This window comes from Panthera uncia (assembly GCF_023721935.1).
Source record: "Panthera uncia isolate 11264 chromosome A1 unlocalized genomic scaffold, Puncia_PCG_1.0 HiC_scaffold_17, whole genome shotgun sequence".
Classification (NCBI taxonomy): domain Eukaryota; kingdom Metazoa; phylum Chordata; class Mammalia; order Carnivora; family Felidae; genus Panthera; species Panthera uncia.
In genome coordinates this window covers 41,354,337-41,371,777 of record NW_026057577.1, presented here as the reverse complement: position 1 = coordinate 41,371,777, position 17,441 = coordinate 41,354,337, and the positions used below count along the sequence as shown (strand labels likewise).

The 17,441-nt window shown below is 38.5% G+C and overlaps 1 long non-coding RNA gene across 6 annotated transcripts in view; it reads left to right on the top strand.

Annotated features, from left to right (window-relative positions):
* Positions 1 to 17,441, top strand: part of LOC125935649 (uncharacterized) — a 121,230-nt gene that overhangs the window by 15,356 nt on the left and 88,433 nt on the right. The window lies entirely within an intron of this gene.

Here is a 17,441-nt window from a genome sequence, read left to right as displayed (position 1 = left end):
CCAGTTTCAGTGAAATGCATAATGGGATAGTCATATGTTTGTACTGTTAAAAAACAACAACAACAAAAAACTCAAAAACAAACAAAACAAAACAAAACAAAAAACAGGAAAAAACAACAATAAGAACACAGGCCCAAAATGGTATCATTTATCCTAAGTCCCACCTCACCAAGCAAACTTAACTTGATTAAATTTGACCCTCCCAGAAATGAAATCTTAAACGAATGGGGAGTCACCTGATCAGCACTAGTTAGGTAATCTGCCAGATAGATCCCTGCCATCCTGTAAGAGTAAGTAACCTTGCAATAACCAACCCCCTTTATTGTTTAACTTCCTGGTTCCTGCTCCCTTCTGCCCGTAAAAGTCTTCCATTTTCTACAGCTCCTTGGAGTGCCTACAGTTCAGAATGTTTCCTGATAAAAAGTTTCTCATGAAAGTATGATTTTCTTCCAGTTTACTCAGTAGTTGTATTTCTACAAAATTGGCTGTACATTAGAGTGGCATAGGAAATGGTTAATGTCAATCTTTTAGAAGTTAGATTGTCAAAATTTGGATTTACTAAATGCTATCTTTGTAACAATCAAAAGCACCCTCCCAGATTTCGGGGCACCCTCAGGGGATAGGCCTGCCATATTCAGTGTTGATGAACTGGGCAGGTCTGTGAAGGTCACCAACCCCACTTCTCCCTCAGGCCTCAGTTCCTACCCACCACTCCCTCCTGTCTTTCCTGGGGAGGGGGGGGGGTGAATTCGTGGACAAAACAAATCTCTTTACAGTATTTTTCTTTTAGAAATGCTAAGGACTTAAGGAAATCACTAGATCTGATTACTTAATAAAGGGAAATCTTTTTTTTTTTTTTTTACCTCCCGGTGTTGCAGGATTTTTTTACCTCAATACCCAAGGTTTGTTGTCTCACTGCTTCAAAGAATGAAGAGGTGGACACAAAATGAGCAGCAGGCAAAAGTTTATTCGAGTATAAGATAAAATCAGAAAGTAAGAATAGTATGAAAGTTCTCTTTACAGAGAGGGGGCATTCGGAAGTGAATGCCAGTGACAATAGGCAAGGATTTTGTTTTATAAGGTTTTGATTTCACCCCCACCTCCTTCTCCCTTGTTTCTTTTCAGGTCCTACTCAGGTCCTACGTTCTCAGGTCCTACCCTTATTGGCCAGGTAACTCTAAATGCCTAGTCATTCCTTTTTGATTGGTTCCTTTCTATTACATGAGGGGTGGTCTATGGATGGGCCATATGTCTTATGGTCTACTATTTATTTATTTATTTATTTATTTATTTATTTATACATACATACCACACAAAAAAACTTTTATTAACAATTTGAACAGCTATTGAGAAAACCAGAAATTCAGCAATTACTGAAACTGATAATTTCTAAACTTAAATTGGGACAAATGGCTAGAGTGGAGTACTACTTATTTTTAGTCAGGTCTTTTGTCAAATTCCTGAGAGGAGCCTGAGGGGTAGTAGGTGGTATCTGTTACAATCTTAAGAGGAACCTTATGCCTAAGGGGCTTTGCTGTGGTCAGAAGCTCCCAGCATTGTTCCAAAATAAGTGTTTTTCCCCACCCAGGGACCTCAGGTCCTAATCTTTCCCCTCTGCCTATTGAATCGTATCTTTTCCTATCATACCTGGGTGGACACAACTAAAAGGAAATCTTAATTGGATTTTGGATGCTTTACCACTCCCTTTTCACTTATATACTCATCGTTATAAATGAACATTCTCTACCATTCCTTTATATGAATTTTGTTTTCAGAAGATTATCTCTCTACACTTGAGGACTCTCTTGTAGAACGTTACTAAATCCCTTTTGAAAGTTCACAAGTGTCCATTTTCAGTTCTCATGGATCTGTGTATTTTCCTGCGACCAGTTTCTCCTAATTCCCTAAGCAGTGGTCCCTTATCTCTTTCTTCAGGTCTTCTTTTTTTAAAATTTTTTTTTCAACGTTTTTTATTTATTTTTGGGACAGAGAGAGACAGAGCATGAACGGGGGAGGGGCAGAGAGAGAGGGAGACACAGAATCGGAAACAGGCTCCGAGCCATCAGCCCAGAGCCTGACGCGGGGCTCAAACTCACGGACCGCGAGATCGTGACCTGGCTGAAGTCGGACGCTTAACCGACTGCGCCACCCAGGCGCCCCTCTTCAGGTCTTCTAACCAATCCATCACTCCCCTGAAAAACTCAGTTTCTACCTTACTGAGGTAATTGAAAGTTATATAAAGTCCTTGCCTCTCTCACTTGCCAAAACAACTTTCTGTATGAGCCTACATCTTTAAGGAGAAAAAATAAGAGACCCAAGATAGAGTGCTAAATCAAAGAGTTTTTACCAATGAGCAGAGGAACCCCAATCCAGCTGAGTCTAGTCTCTAGGGGATGCAGTTTGAGGAAAGGGAAAATGGTGTCATATTTTAAAGCAAAAAACCACAAACTGTGTCCTTCCTGTATTAGGACAGTCTCTGTGAGCAAACACTGGGCGGGGCTGGAAGGGAGCCTCTGCATTTGTGGGGTTCCTGCCTCAGGAACATAACTTTCAGCAGCCTCAAACCATGGTCTGAGACCCCCTTCCTTCAGGTGAAATCTCCATGCCATTGGATCTATGTAGAAAGAGCCAGGAGCAAAATTTTAATCACCTAAGAAGTCTACCTGTGTCAGTAGAAATAAACAAACTGACAGAAATTCTACTGTATCTACAACTGATACAGTAGAGATAACTTTATTACTTAAAAGTTGGGTGAAGAAATAAATTTACAAAAAGAATTCTCCTGCCTGTAGACCCAAAGGAAAAGTAAAATTGTTTTATGAGAATCCACTCTCAGTATATAATGTGAATGGTCCTGCTAATTAGAATAACAAAGTTATGAAACATGTTCATATGGAATTAAAAATTTTATTTACGTAAATTACTACCATTGTGTTGTAATATTCTGATTGTCTTAAGATGTTACCCATCTGTCTGCCTCTGTGTCAAGTACCTCTTTATGCCCCCCAGCTTATTTTGAAGGGCCTGATAACACGTGTTCTCAAGAGCAATACTTCCTCTGCTTTCAGATGCCACCTCCTTAACCTTTATGAAATCTCTAGAAGATTGGTTAATTTTCCCTTTGCTAAGACATAGTAGTGACATTTTCAGAGAAATTACTTCCAGGCTGTTAAATTGTGGGTGATTGTCTTACCATTTTGTATTTTCCATACTTTGAATAATAAACATCTGGGTTTTTTCTTTTTTAACTTCAAGAGATGTTAAAAGTACAGACAAGTGCTGAGAAAAACATAATACCTGTGTTCCTATAACCTAGACCTCATCTATAATGTTTATAACTAACAAAGTAATACAAAGTTATTATATGTTGTAAGACGGATGCATGAGATTAAATACCTACATGACAGCTTCAAATCCAATTTGTGGGCTTTCAGCATGAGCTTCATCTCTTTGCACTGCTGATTTTTTTTTTCATTTATTCTGATTATGAATAAAGTAAAACATTCTCTTATAGAATGTAAAGAGGCAGACTGGTGGTGGAATCCCAAAAGAGAGGTCATTACTAAATGTGTAAAACGTGAGATAGTTTTTTCTCAAGCTCTAGAGAGAGTAAAAATCACAGGTGAGGAATAATTTAAAAGGATGAAGATGCACTTGCTCTGGAAATAATGATGGAGCTTCTCTGTGTCAAACACTCAAGTACTCATTTAACCTTGACAACAATGTCACAGGATATCATTTCATTATTGTTCTGTTATGGAAGAGGAAACATACAGCAAGTATAAGTGGCTTGCTTACAGTTACACAACTGTTAGGTGGTGGCACTGGGAATATTAACCAAGACAGCCTAACTCCAGGGTCTATGTGTTTAACCTCTATCTTCTCTGGACCTCCCACAGGTAAAAATGCTAGAACCTCAAGTTCTAAATCAGGTCCACCTTTCTCCCAGTAGAACCTAAGAAGTATATCAGTTATATATCGCGTCTTAAAAGAAAATGCCAAAACTCAGTTTTCAACAACAATAATCTATTTAGCTCCCAGGTCTGTAATATTGAATGGGGTTCAGCAAGGGAGCTCATCTCTGATCCATCAGTGTCAAGTGAAGCAGCAAGATCCACTTCCCATTTAGCTCACCTTCATTGCTGGTTAGTTGGTGGTGACTGATACTGAGAACTCAGCCAGGTATGAAAACGGGGGAGAGGGACATGATTCCTTTGTGTGTAGGTATTTTCACAATCTGCTTCAAGTTTCTCGGGGCATAATGGATGGGTTTCAAGGGCCAGCAACCAAAAGGGACAGGAAGTGGAGTCTGCCAGTGTTTTAAGGCCTGGAGCTAGAACCTGTCATGGCATCACTTCTGCTATATTCTATTGGTCAAACACAGAGCCCAGATTCGGGGGAGGGGACATATACTCTGCCTCTCAATGGGAGAAGCACCAAAGCATTTGGGACCATGTTTTAAAAACTTCTGTGCCTGTTAGATTTCATCTCCAAGTCTGGATAGCTGGTTCCCCTCAGCTTTTGATGACCCTGAGGCTCTCAGTGAAATGAGCTGACTTCAGGCCCTGTTGTAGACTGCATACTGAAGTTACCCTTCTCACCAACACCCTGGAAGACCTAGCAAGTAACACCCCACTCTAGGACGGAAAAAGATCCACCCAACCCCATGCTCCACCTGTGGTGTCAGTGGTATCAGACCTCAAACCTTAGATCAGGCCTCCCACCATTTACAACAGTCCTCGTGTTGTGCGACTTTTCTGAACTGCTGTTTTAATTTCTGTAAGTGTCCCACTTGGAGATATCTTGGTAAGCCATCTTTCAGATGGTACTGAAAGAAACAGCACACAGGACAACCCTCAAAATCAGACTGCTCTGCTGACCCTTCCTACCTCAAATCTGACTATGCTCTCTGACTCTCCTACTTAGAATGAGCTTTTTTGGCAGTAGGGACCCTCAGTCTAGGAGGTTAAGAGGGACTCTTAGGTGCCCACCCCATCTCCTTATTTTTCTCATTTCTCTGTTCTTCCCACAGTACATCTATTTTTGAAAGCTTCAGTTCTAGGCGACAAAGGCTACATGATTTTTTAGACCTGGTATAAAATGAAAAGTCAGTTCCCTTGTTCAAATACCAGGGAAACAGCTCCCTTAAAGGCTCTAAAATATAATGTTTATTTTTATTTATTTATTTATTTATTTATTTATTTATTTATTTATTTATTTTGAGAGAGAGAGAGAGAGAGAGCAAGCATGATCAGGGGAGGGGCAGAAAGAGAGGGAGACACAGAATCCAAAACAGGCTCCAGCCCCTGAGCTGTCAGCACAGAGCCCGACATGGGGCTTGAACTCACAAGCCATGAGATCATGACCTGAGCTGAGGTCGGACGCTTAACTGACTGAGCCACCCAGGCACCCCTAAAAGGCACCAAAATATAAAGTTTTCATTATCTCCTACAGTTTCTCCCCTGCCTTGTTATGGTATTTTGTTGTTCTAAGTAAGAAAAATTAAAGTAAGCATGAATTTTACCATTATTTATATAGTATGCAATGTCAGTTTTAAATGCAAATGTTAGAGCATTTAACTTGCATGCGTAGTTACCAAAATTGCACAATTTATATTTCATAGTTTGTATTTGTGTATATATACTTTGTTCTTACCAGAACCGTGAAACACTGTATAAAACTAACTCATCTGTTTTTATTTCACTTCCTTTTTATAATGCTATAATTTTATTTATTTATTTATTTATTTATTTATTTAATAATGCTATAATTTAAACCCAGGTTCATTTATTCTTTTCCAAAGAGAAATTAGAGCATAAATGTAAATAAGAGATCCAAATGACTACTTCCCCAGGCATAGGGTCTCTTCTGGGACGATAGAAATGTCTTGAAACTAGAAAGAGATGGTGGCTGCATGACTATTTCACTTCTTGACATGCATCCGTTGTACCACTACATCTTACTTTCAGCTTTCTGATGAGTAAGGAATGACTTAAAGGGGGAAAAAATGAGTTGCCCTTTATTTCCCTTTACTTTTATGGCATTATGTTCACATAGCTCATATAAGAGATTAGCAAAGGTAAGAAAGGATATGGCAAGGTATCTAGATGGTTTGTGCTTCTTAGAACACCAGTGCTTTTTTTACTGTTTTGGAAACAAGTTCTGGTGGAAGAAGATTAACATGGCCCTGGTGACTGTCAGAACCTCCCACTTTACTCAGTCATAGAAGTACTATACTATCTAGTACTTGGTTTGAGTCACAGGGAACTCCCAGACATTGTAGATGGGAGAAATTCTGTGCCCATGGGCATCACAAATGATAAGCGCAAATGGACAGACAGGAACAGCAGACACACACATTGTGTGTATCTCTTCTGTTTCTGCACTGGCTTCATTGTTCCATTGAAGCTCACTTGCAAAACAGAAGTTCAAACATAGAATTTTTAACAGTTTTAAGAGAGTAACAGCAGAACATTAACTACATACAGGACATTTCTGAACAGGGAACCCTGCATTACTTTCTTAAGTTGTGTATCCCTGAAGTCCACCTTGGTCCCAGGGCCAAAATTCAACCCTCTCAGTATGTTTACCAGGTCCTGAGCAAAGACAGAGCCTGGAAAATTATTGTAATATTGGGACCTAATTTGCAATTAAAATAAAAAATTTTTTTAAAGTTTATTTTGTGAAAGAGAGTGTGCATGTGTGCATGCATGCAAGCAAGGGAGAGGTGAGAGAGAGAGAGAGAGAGAGAGAGAGAGAGAGAGAGAACCCACAACAGGCTCCATGCTGAGATCAGCACAAAGCCCAACAAGGGGCTTGATCCCATAACTGTGAGATCATGCCCAAGCTGAAATCAAGACTTAGATGTTCAACCAATTGAGCCACCCAGGTGCCCCTAAAATAAATTTTTTTAAGTTATTCTGTTTTTTTTTTTTTAGTTTATTTATTTTGAGACACAGGGAGAGTGCAAGCAGGGGAGGGGCAGAGAAAGAGGGGGACAAAGGATCTAAAGTGGGATCTGTGCTGACAGCAGAGAGCCCGATGTGGGGCTTCAACTCAACAGCCATGAGATCATGACCTGAGCCCAAGTCAGGTGCTTAACCAACTGAACCACCCAGGTATCCCCAAAATTATTTTACTATTAAATTAGATGAGATATTTAATGACATTATGGGTTGCAGTTAGACATTCTCTAACTGGAAGCTCTCTTCCCTAGCCCTGTTACTGTTTGATTTTCTGATTTCCTTTTCTTTGTCCATTCTCTTTCATTTAAACTGATATATAATTGACATTTAGCAATGCACAAATCTTAAGTGGGTAGCTCAATGACTTTTTACCTATGTATACACCCATTAACCACTACCTAGGCATGATATGGAATATTGCTTTCACCACTGTAAGTTCTCTTGTACCCATTCCCAATCAGTAACCACCAGCCCCCCACCAGGCGTTGCCATTATTCTGATTTCTGCTATCCTAGGACTTCTTAAAAATGGAGTCAAAGAGTGTGTATTCTTTTATGTCTGCCCTACATCATGTTTCTGAGATTCATGTATACTGTTGCTGGTATTCTATTAGATGAATATATCCAAATTTATTTATTCATTCGAGTGTTAATGGATATTTGAGTTGTTTCTACTTTGGAGCTATTATAAATTAAGCTACTGTGAACACTCTTATACAGGTTTTTATGTGGACATTTGTTTTTATTTCTTTTGGATAAATACTTAAGAGTGGAAATGGTGGGTTATAGAGTGGCATATAGTTTAGTAGAAATTGCCACAGTTTGGCAAAGTAATTATATATTTTCACACTTCCATTAGCAGTGTATGCTAATCTTTTGTTTTTTCGCTTCCTCCTTTTTTTCTTTTTATTTTGCCCTTTTGCTTCCTCATAATCATTTCCATACAATTGAGAAGAGAGCTCTTAATTTAGGAACAAACTGTGTTCATAGCCAGAATATAGAAACAATTGAAAGTCTGAAGGTCCTAAGCAATTTAATTCTAGTAATATTTCAAAGAAAAGATATGGGTACTTGTGTCTATGCATGTGTGTGTTGAGGGAATGTGTGTTCTTAGATAATTCATGGGGCAAACTGGAAAATGGGAACTTTAGGAACATAAAGCATATTCCCTTACTCTGTATATTTCAATTTAATCTTTAAAAATTAGCTGTCTCAGAATAGTGTAAGAGATTAACTGTTTTTATTTTATTTTATTTTTTTATTTTATTAAAAAAAATTTTTTTTTTCAACGTTTTTTATTTATTTTTGGGACAGAGAGAGACAGAGCATGAACGGGGAGGGGCAAAGAGAGAGGGAGGCACAGAATCGGAAACAGGCTCCAGGCTCCGAGCCATCAGCCCAGAGCCTGATGCGGGGCTCGAACTCACCGACTGCGAGATCGTGACCTGGCTGAAGTCGGACGCTTAACCGACTACGCCACCCAGGCACCCCGAGATTAACTGTTTTTAGAATTTTTTTAAGTTTATTTATTTTGAGAGAGAGAGCACACACACGCAGGGGAGGGTTAGAGAGAAAGGGAGACAGAGAATCCCAAGCAGGCTCTGTGCTGTTAGCTCAGAGCCCAACACAGGGCTCAAACTCTGAACTGTGAGATCATGACCTGAGCTGAAGTCAGATGCTTAACCAACTGAGCCACTAAGGTGCCCCAAGGGATGATTTTTTTTTTTTTAACTTTGAGATATTTGTTAATGGCTATTATGTCCAACCTAGATGGAAAAGATAATTTAACAGATAGTGCAAGATAAGGTTATCTATTTTTTCTTCTTTAAAAAAATGTTTATTTATTTATTTTGAGAGAGAAAAAGTGCCACTGGGGGAGGGGGCAGACAAGAGGGTGAGACAGAATCTCAAGCAGGCTCCCCACTCAGTGTGGAGCCCCGGTGCAAGGCTCCAACTCAGGATGGTGAGATCATGACCTGAGCTGAAATCAAGAGTCAGACACTTAAGGGACTGAGCCACCCAGGTACTCCATTGTTATCTACTTTTATTGAATTCATTAATCCTTTACTATCTGAGAGGCCTCAGCATTTCTTTGTTTTTTCTTCCACAAAATCTTCCTTGTTGATAAAAGAGCTACCACATTTAAGAAATTAAAAAAACAAGTACATGTATAAAACAACATTGCTGAGATTCTATGGAAACAGAAGAGAGTCACAGACTTACAGCTGTGATTACCTCACCTATCCCAGCTCAAAGGGAAGCTGGGACTTACAGGGTTGCTGGTCAGTAGTAGTGAGTGACTTAGGGACCTGATCCCAGAAGAGGGCAGCCAAGAGCTGCCTTAACTACTATGGAGAGACCCAGCTGAGACCTGCAAGAGTGATTATGAAAGTGTTCCTTGTCCATTGTGGAAATTCCCAGAGACATATAGGACTACTTTGGGGCCTGCTGAGCTCAAACTTGACTAGACAAGGAATAGAGTTAGTACAGGAAGTTAAGAACCCAGCTAAGGTACCCTAGAGTGAGATTAAGAAAAAGCAGAAAGTTGCTGTCATGTGTCAAAGTCAGAGACGAGAGAGAGAGATGCAAGATCAAGATCCATAAAAGGAACTGTTGGCTGGCAAGTTTTTTCTATTTTTCAGAAATATCTTTCTTTTTAAAATATTTGTGGTCTTACGATACGAAATTGCAACAAAAGCTTGTTCTAATAATGAGTTAAGGGGCCCTTACAGGGCTAGAAGCCAGAAGGAAGTTGTGATATACCACTGTGTCAGGACTTATGCTGCCTTTGAAGTATTTTGGGGAGTAAGGGCTAATGCTTAAACTCTCTCCAGATGTTAGCTGAGGTCTCGTATGTTATGAGATCAAACAGGATTGGCTTGAATCCTCACTACTTACTATGGGAACCTTCCCTAAGGTTTCTGTGCATCGCTGGGAGAGACAGGCAGGTGTTGGGTATTATGTTCTTATGGTCACCATTATATATCTAAAGCATAGCATTTAGAACAAATTCTGGCACATTTTACAAGTGGTAATTATTTCTCCATCTTCATTCTTTTTCCTTTTCTCTTTTCCTTACACCTCCTTCTCCTTGTTATTATTATGACTTCTGGCTCTGAGTTCCTGCTTCTACTGAACATGGTCAGTTCATGGATTGTCTCACTATTTCTTACCCGGGTTGTCCCATTCGGCACCATGTGAATCAGTTGGTCATTTCCATTCCCTTTCTCAACTGATACATGCTCATAACACCACCACCCCCTATCCCCTCAACACACACAGATGTGTGTATCTGATAGCATGAAACACTTTTGTTTTTATCAGAATTTAGTGAAAATTTGGGAGACAACTGGGGTATGAATACTTATAGCTCAACAGTGTGAACTCATTCCATTTTAAAATTGAGAACTTCTTTTTTTTTAAATGGCTACACTAATGCTTCAACAAAGCTCAATTTTATTTTTTTAATTAATTATTTTTAAGTAAGCTGTATCCCAAGTTGGGGCTTGAACTTACAACCCTGAGATCAAGAGTCACATGCTCCACCAACTGAGCCAGCCAGGTGTCCCAAAAACTGGTCACTTTTTCTTCTTTTTTTTAAATATATTATTCTATTTTTTTTTATAAAAAATTTTTAATGTTTATTTATTTTTGAGAGAGAAAAACAAAGCATGAGTGGGGGAGAGGTAGAGAGAGAGAGACACAGATTCTGAAACAGGCCCCAGGCTCTGAGCTATCAGCACAGAGCCTGATGCAGGGCTTGAACTTGGGAACAGCAAGATCATGACCTGAGCTGAAGTCAGATGCTTAACTGACGCAACCACACAGGTGCCCTATTTTTTATTTTTTTAAGGTTTATTTATTTATTTTGAGAGACAGCACACGAGCAGGGGAAGGACAGAGACAGAGAAAGGAGAGAATCCCAAGCAGATTCTCCACTGTCAGTGCAGAGCCCATTGCGGGGCTTGATTTCATGAACCATGAGATCATGACCTGAGTTGAAATTAAGAGTTGGATGCTTAACCAACTGAGCCACCCAGGCGCCCTGAAAACCGGGCACTTCTTAAAAGTCCTTTTCTCAGGTATCAGTCTACTCAGTTCCCATCCATATAGAGGTTCAGCCATACACTAGCTAGCTTGTTTCTCTTCCTCTCTCCTGAGTATCTTATTAGCACCTTCTCCTTCCTGGACTCTAGCCCCCAATGCAAATTCTTGTTCTTTATGCAGTGCACAGCAGCTCTCACTGGTGTCTGCTTCCAAGCTAAAGTCCAGACACACTTTGCATATCCCAACCTATCCAAATGTTCAGCAGAACAAAAAAACTTTTTATTTGCCATGTTCCATTCTCCTGCTAAGGACATTCTGGGTGTAAATTTCATTTTCTACTTCTTCTTTGCACAAGGCAGGAAAAGTGAGGGAGATTTAGCAGGAAGCTACCTGGAATAAGACAAAGTGGTACAGAATTAACACATCCTAGGGAAGAGATTAATGTTTGCAGAACAAGTATCTGCAGGAACATGGCATGGCAGTCTGGCAACCCAAAACCTAGGGAATTCAGTTAGTAGGTAATAGGCATACTAAAAATTTTATCCAAAATAAGTCAGGGGTTCCTGGGTGGGTCAGTTGGTTAAACATAAAACTTCGGCTCAGGTCATGATATCATGGTTCATGGATTCAGCCCCATGTTGGGCTCTGTGCTGACAGTTCACAGCATGGAGCTTGCTTTGGATCCTGTGTCTCCCTCTCTCTCACTGCCCCTCCCCTGTTCACACTCTGTCTCTGTCTCTCTCAAAAATATTAAATAAACATTAAAAAATTTAAAAAAAACAACAAAATAAATCAAGTCAGTGGGAGTATAGAAATGAGTCCTCCCCCACCTCCAGAAAAATGGGTCTGGTAAGTAAGATAGCCAACCAACTCCATGCAATTACTAGGGGAGCTGATAAAGCTCACCCATATTCCTGAAGAATATGGGGCCTCAAGGAGTATGAAAGAAATCCCCAAAACTGAAAAGTTTGTGTGAAAAGGATTTGAATAAACATCCTAGCTGCTTGATATGGACTTGAAGACCCTCTGGTGTAATTAAAAATATTTCCATTCTTGGGGGAAACAAATGTGATTAAATAAAAGTTATTGCTATCACTATTAAGAGAGTCACACCAATCATTATGTGCTTCTTCCAATGAGACAAATTGTACCAACTGCAAAAAGGGAAAAGAAAATGTAATGGTATTATAGCTTCACTGAAAATCTATTAAAAAATTGGCCAAGTATAGCATAAATGTAATCAGTCATTTTTATGCAAAGTCATAATAGTAACAATAGTATAGAAGTCATGTAGGAAGACAGACAGACCAGTGGAACAGAATAGAGAGCTTAGAAATATGTGCAAATTTGATATTTGATAAAGGCAGTACCACAAAACAATATAGAAAGGATTATTTCCTATGCAGCATGAGAAAACTGGCTACTATACAGGGAAAAATCAAGTTGGATACTGCATTGTTACCATATGCAAAGGGATTAAAAATGGATTTTACAACCTACTAATGTAATAGAAAATACAGAGACTATCTTTATGAACCAGGAGGACAGCTTATTAAGCAAGGCCCAAAAATACAAACATGAGATGAAAAATGATAATTCCGACTGCATAAAATTTAAGGATTTCTGTTCAATAAAGTACAAACTTAGATGACAGCTGACTGGCTAGGACAAGATATTAGCAATGACTAACATTTACAGGATGCTTAAACTAGAATATACAAAGAGCTCCTGAATAGAAAACTAGGTAAAAGATATGAATAAGAGATTTGAAGTAAGGAAAGAGCAGAGAGGAAACAAATAATGAAGAGCTACTCAACATCACCAGTAAGCAGATAAATAAAAAAGCAAAATGATACACAATTTTACATCTGTCAGATTGGCAAAAATTAGAAAAGATGGTACACATCAGTTTGGCAAGAATATGGGGAAATAGTGTAAACTGATACAGGTATTCTGAAAAGCAATCTGGCAGAATTCAGTGAAGATGAGTTAGTGTGTGCCTCAGACTCCATTATCTCAAGGTATACATATACCAGAGAAATTCTTGAATGGATCTGAAGAATTCTACAGTAATACTCATTGCAGTGTTTCTGGAAATAGTGAGCCAGAGGCATGTTAGGGATGGGTATGTAAAATGTGGGGGATGTGGAATTCTATGCAGGTAGAAGAAATTATATATACACATGTATATGTATAAATTAAGAAGTATGATGAACTAAAACTTCTACAAGTGAAGTCTAATATGAAAAGTAATAAATAAATGATAAAAACCATACACTTAAGCAGTATTAACCGCCTTGAAAATATTTTGGTAAAAATAATAGATAATTGCAATGAAGATGGTATAAAATAGACTTAAGGAACACTGACATTACTAGATATTTGAAGATGACAACTTAAAGAAAACAAAGGAAAACAAAACAAATACCATAAGTATGTTCTTTCCAAGTCAATTTATAAAGTAATACCTTCCCAATGAAAACGCCAATAGGAGTTTTCGTTGAACTAGGTAAAAGTGATAGAAAGCTCATTAAATATAAAGTTTACTAAGCAGGTTAAGCTATCAAAGAATAGCCTGAATGAGAAGAGCAAAGAAAGAGACAGTAGCTTTCAAAATAGGATATCACATTGTGATGCAACAAGCATTTTAAAAGGGCACAAAATAGATTCATGGAATTGCACAGAAACCTTAGAAATAGAACTTTATTACACGCAATAATTTACTGTGTAATAAAAGAGACACTACAAAATAAAGGCAGAGGGAAGCATGATTTTATGAATGCTTAGACAACTAGTCAATAATCTGGAGAAAATTAATTTAGAGCCATAAAACTTAGAGCCTTATGTACCAAAATAGTTTCTTTTTTAAATCAATTCTTCTAAGCATTTTACATGTAGTATTTCATTTAATCTTTACAATAACTTTGTGAGATACATATAATTATTACAATGATTTGATAGATGAAAACTGAGGCATAGAAAAATTTTAAAACTTATCTACCATCAAGTCATTAGTATGTGGTAAGGGCAGGATTTGAACTCAAGCAATATAATACCAGAAATATGTTTTTATCCAGTGCATTATGAACAGCCTACTGTCTGCCAGGCACTGTGCTTAGCATTATCTCATATACTCCTTGTGGTGGATTGCCTACAAAGGGAGCAGCCAAATTCCTCCCTTCTGTGTAGTTGCTGCTCTTCCTATTGAGAGATGGAGTCTATTTCCCTTCCCCTTGAGTTTGCACTGGCTTTATGACCTGTTTTGGCCAAAAGAATGCAGCAAAAATAATGTCATATGAATTCGAGAGGTCAGGTCTCCAAAGGCCCAGCAGCTGATGCTTTCATTCGCTTGGAGCCCTGAGCTCCATATGGAGGGAGAGGCCCATCTAGCCTCCAGGTATTCTGGCGTTCCCAGCTGTGAGTGATTCTGGATCCCCCAGCTCCAATTGAGCCTCCAGATGATTGCAGCTGCCTGAGAACCCCAGGCAAGATGTACAGAAGAATTGCCCAGCTGAGCCCAACATAGAAGCAGAATTAAGAGCAAGTAAATTGTTTTGGGCCACAAAGTTTTGGGGTAATTTGTCACACACTATAGGTAGCAAAAATTCTCCTCATAATCCTATGAAGTAACTTAGAACTTACTATTCTAAGTCTGCAGAGGAGGAAACAAGGTTCAGACTAGTTAAGTAACATGGGCAAGGTCATGTGACCACTCAGTAATGGAGCTGGGATTTGAAACCAGGTGTGTCTGATTCCAGAGTGCCTTCAACCTCGTGTCCTTCTGTCTCTGAAAAGGGAACTCACATGCCTGAGTCTTTCTGTTTCCCACCCAGAACTTAGTCTGTAGAGAAGCATACCATATTGCTTCTAAGAGTCTCGGGTCTCCCAAAGACTCTTCAGGAATATACAGAAATCTGTGGGCAATGATGCTCAACAGAATCTTAAAGAGGAGGTATGTGTCAGTTGAGGGAGAAGTATTTCAATCCTAGATATAAGAGATTCCACTTCTGTATTTTCAACATAGATAGTTCCTTCCCCAGAAAGAACAGTTTAGGCATCTCCAATGTAGAAATATATTCCCCATCGAATACTGGATGAGGCTTTGGCTTATTGTCTAACTGAGATTATCACTAGCTAACCTAAAACAAATGTTTCACACGTGCCTTTGTCTCTTTTTTTTGGTTGAAATTAAAAGCACACTCTCTGAGAGATTTTCTTCCTTCCCTGCCCAGCTTGTTGAAGGAATCAGTTTCTGCTTTTAATCAAGACACTAATAAGGACTTATATGAATTGGCTTGACCTTGGATGAGAATTTACTGGAGACCTAAGTAAGATCTTTGGGGTTTCCAAGACCTTCATTGTAATCCAAACTTGAACATAAGTGATGAGATGGTATCCAGAGTGTTTCTCAAGGTCTTTTCTAAAAGAAAAAAATAAGTCTGCGTGAGGTTCTAGACATGGAATTTAGTTCTGAAGACTGATTTTGGCAACTGAAGAGTTTTGTATGCTTTTGTTATGCCAATTAAAAGCAACTCTATCATGTCTCTTGGGGTCCAGAAACAATGTTCTTTTAATTTTTTGCTTTGTTTGCTGGTTTTTAATATTATTTTTGCCCCCTCACCCTGTTGGTCTTTAAGTCTGTTTCTTTTTGTCTTGTGTATGAGTTGTATTTGTCTGTGCCTTCCACAGAACAGATATCATATAAACATTTCTTCAAAGGAGAAATGACAGCATTGTGAGTACATCACAGCTCTGTTAGTTCATGGCTTCTGTTTCCCTTTGTGCACATAACTTTGCTTCCAGAAGAAGTACCTGCTTATAATTTTAAAATATGGAAAAGTAATACAGTTAACCAAGCAATTTTCAGGTACCACTGAAATTGCAGATTTGAAAATTCTCTTTCTTTTTCTTTTAGGAGAGAAAGATTAAAATGAAAGTAAAGGAAGCTAGAGAAAATGTTATTAAGAAAATTATAAAGACAAGATACATTTACAGTAATGTACTATATTTATGGGGAAAAATCCCCATGTAAGTGGACTGGTGCAGTTCAAACTCATGTTGTTCAAGATTCAACAGTAAAAAGAACTGGTAGAATAAGATCAGTGAAGCTAAAATCCCATATGCATAGGGATCACAACAAGGAACTTCCTAAGTTAAACTTAATGAGAAATGAAATTAGGTGGGTTCAAAATTTAACAGTTGAGTTCAACCACTTGTACAAATGATACGACAAAAGAAATGCCTTCAAATAATAACTGAAGAATGTGGAAATATCCAAAATCTAATCAAGGAGGCTTGTGTTAACTTCAGGGAGGCATGTTAAGTGTTGCATATAAGAAAGTGTCAGCAGGTTCAGAAATTCAAATGCCCAAAGGGACCAGGCAGATAATATAAATATGTCTATCAAGCTGAACTTAAAACAAAAAATAACACCCCACCCACCCCAGCAACCTATGGAATGAGATAAAATGTTTGCCAGTCATAGATCCTATAAGGGGCTAATATCCAGAATATATATAAAAAAAAAACTACCACAACTCAACAATAACAAAAAACAACCCAATTTAAAAATGGATAAAGAACTGGAACAGACATTTCTTCAAAAATCTATGAATTGCCAACAAGTCCATGAAAAGATGATTAACATTACTAATCATTAGGAAAATGCAAACCAAAACCACGTTGAGATACCATTTTACACCCATTAGGAGGACCACTATCTAAAAAGCAGAAAATAACAAGTGTTGGTGAAGATGCGGAGAAATTGGAATTTTTGTGCACTATTGGTAGGAATATAAAGTGTAACGACTACAAAAAAACAATATGGTAGTTCATCAAAAAATTAGAAACATAATTACCATGTGATTCTAGTTCTAAGTATATGCCCAAAAGAATTAAAAGCAGGAACTTCAAAAAAATATATGTAAATTCAGTGAAAGACTAAAAGGGGGGAAAGAAAAATGTGTAGGGTGGGAAAATAGTAAATTTTAAAGGAACATATATTAGTGTCATGAATTTAAAATAATTGAGTTTATTACTATTTTGGTCACATTAAAGAACTAGTGATTGTAGGGGCGCCTGGGTGGCGCAGTCGGTTAAGCGTCCGACTTCAGCCAGGTCATGATCTCGCGGTCCGTGAGTTCGAGCCCCGCGTCAGGCTCTGGACTGATGGCTCGGAGCCTGGAGCCTGTTTCCGATTCTGTGTCTCCCTCTCTCTCTGCCCCTCCCCCGTTCATGCTCTGTCTCTCTCTGTCCCAAAAATAAATAAAAAACGTTGAAAAAAAAATTAAAAAAAAAAAGAAAAAAAAAAAGAACTAGTGATTGTTTCAATGAAATTAACATTGTACTGAGGTGCCTGGGTGGCTCAGTCAGTTAAACAAACAACTCTTGATTTTGGCTCAGGTCATGATCTCACAGTCCTGAGATGGAG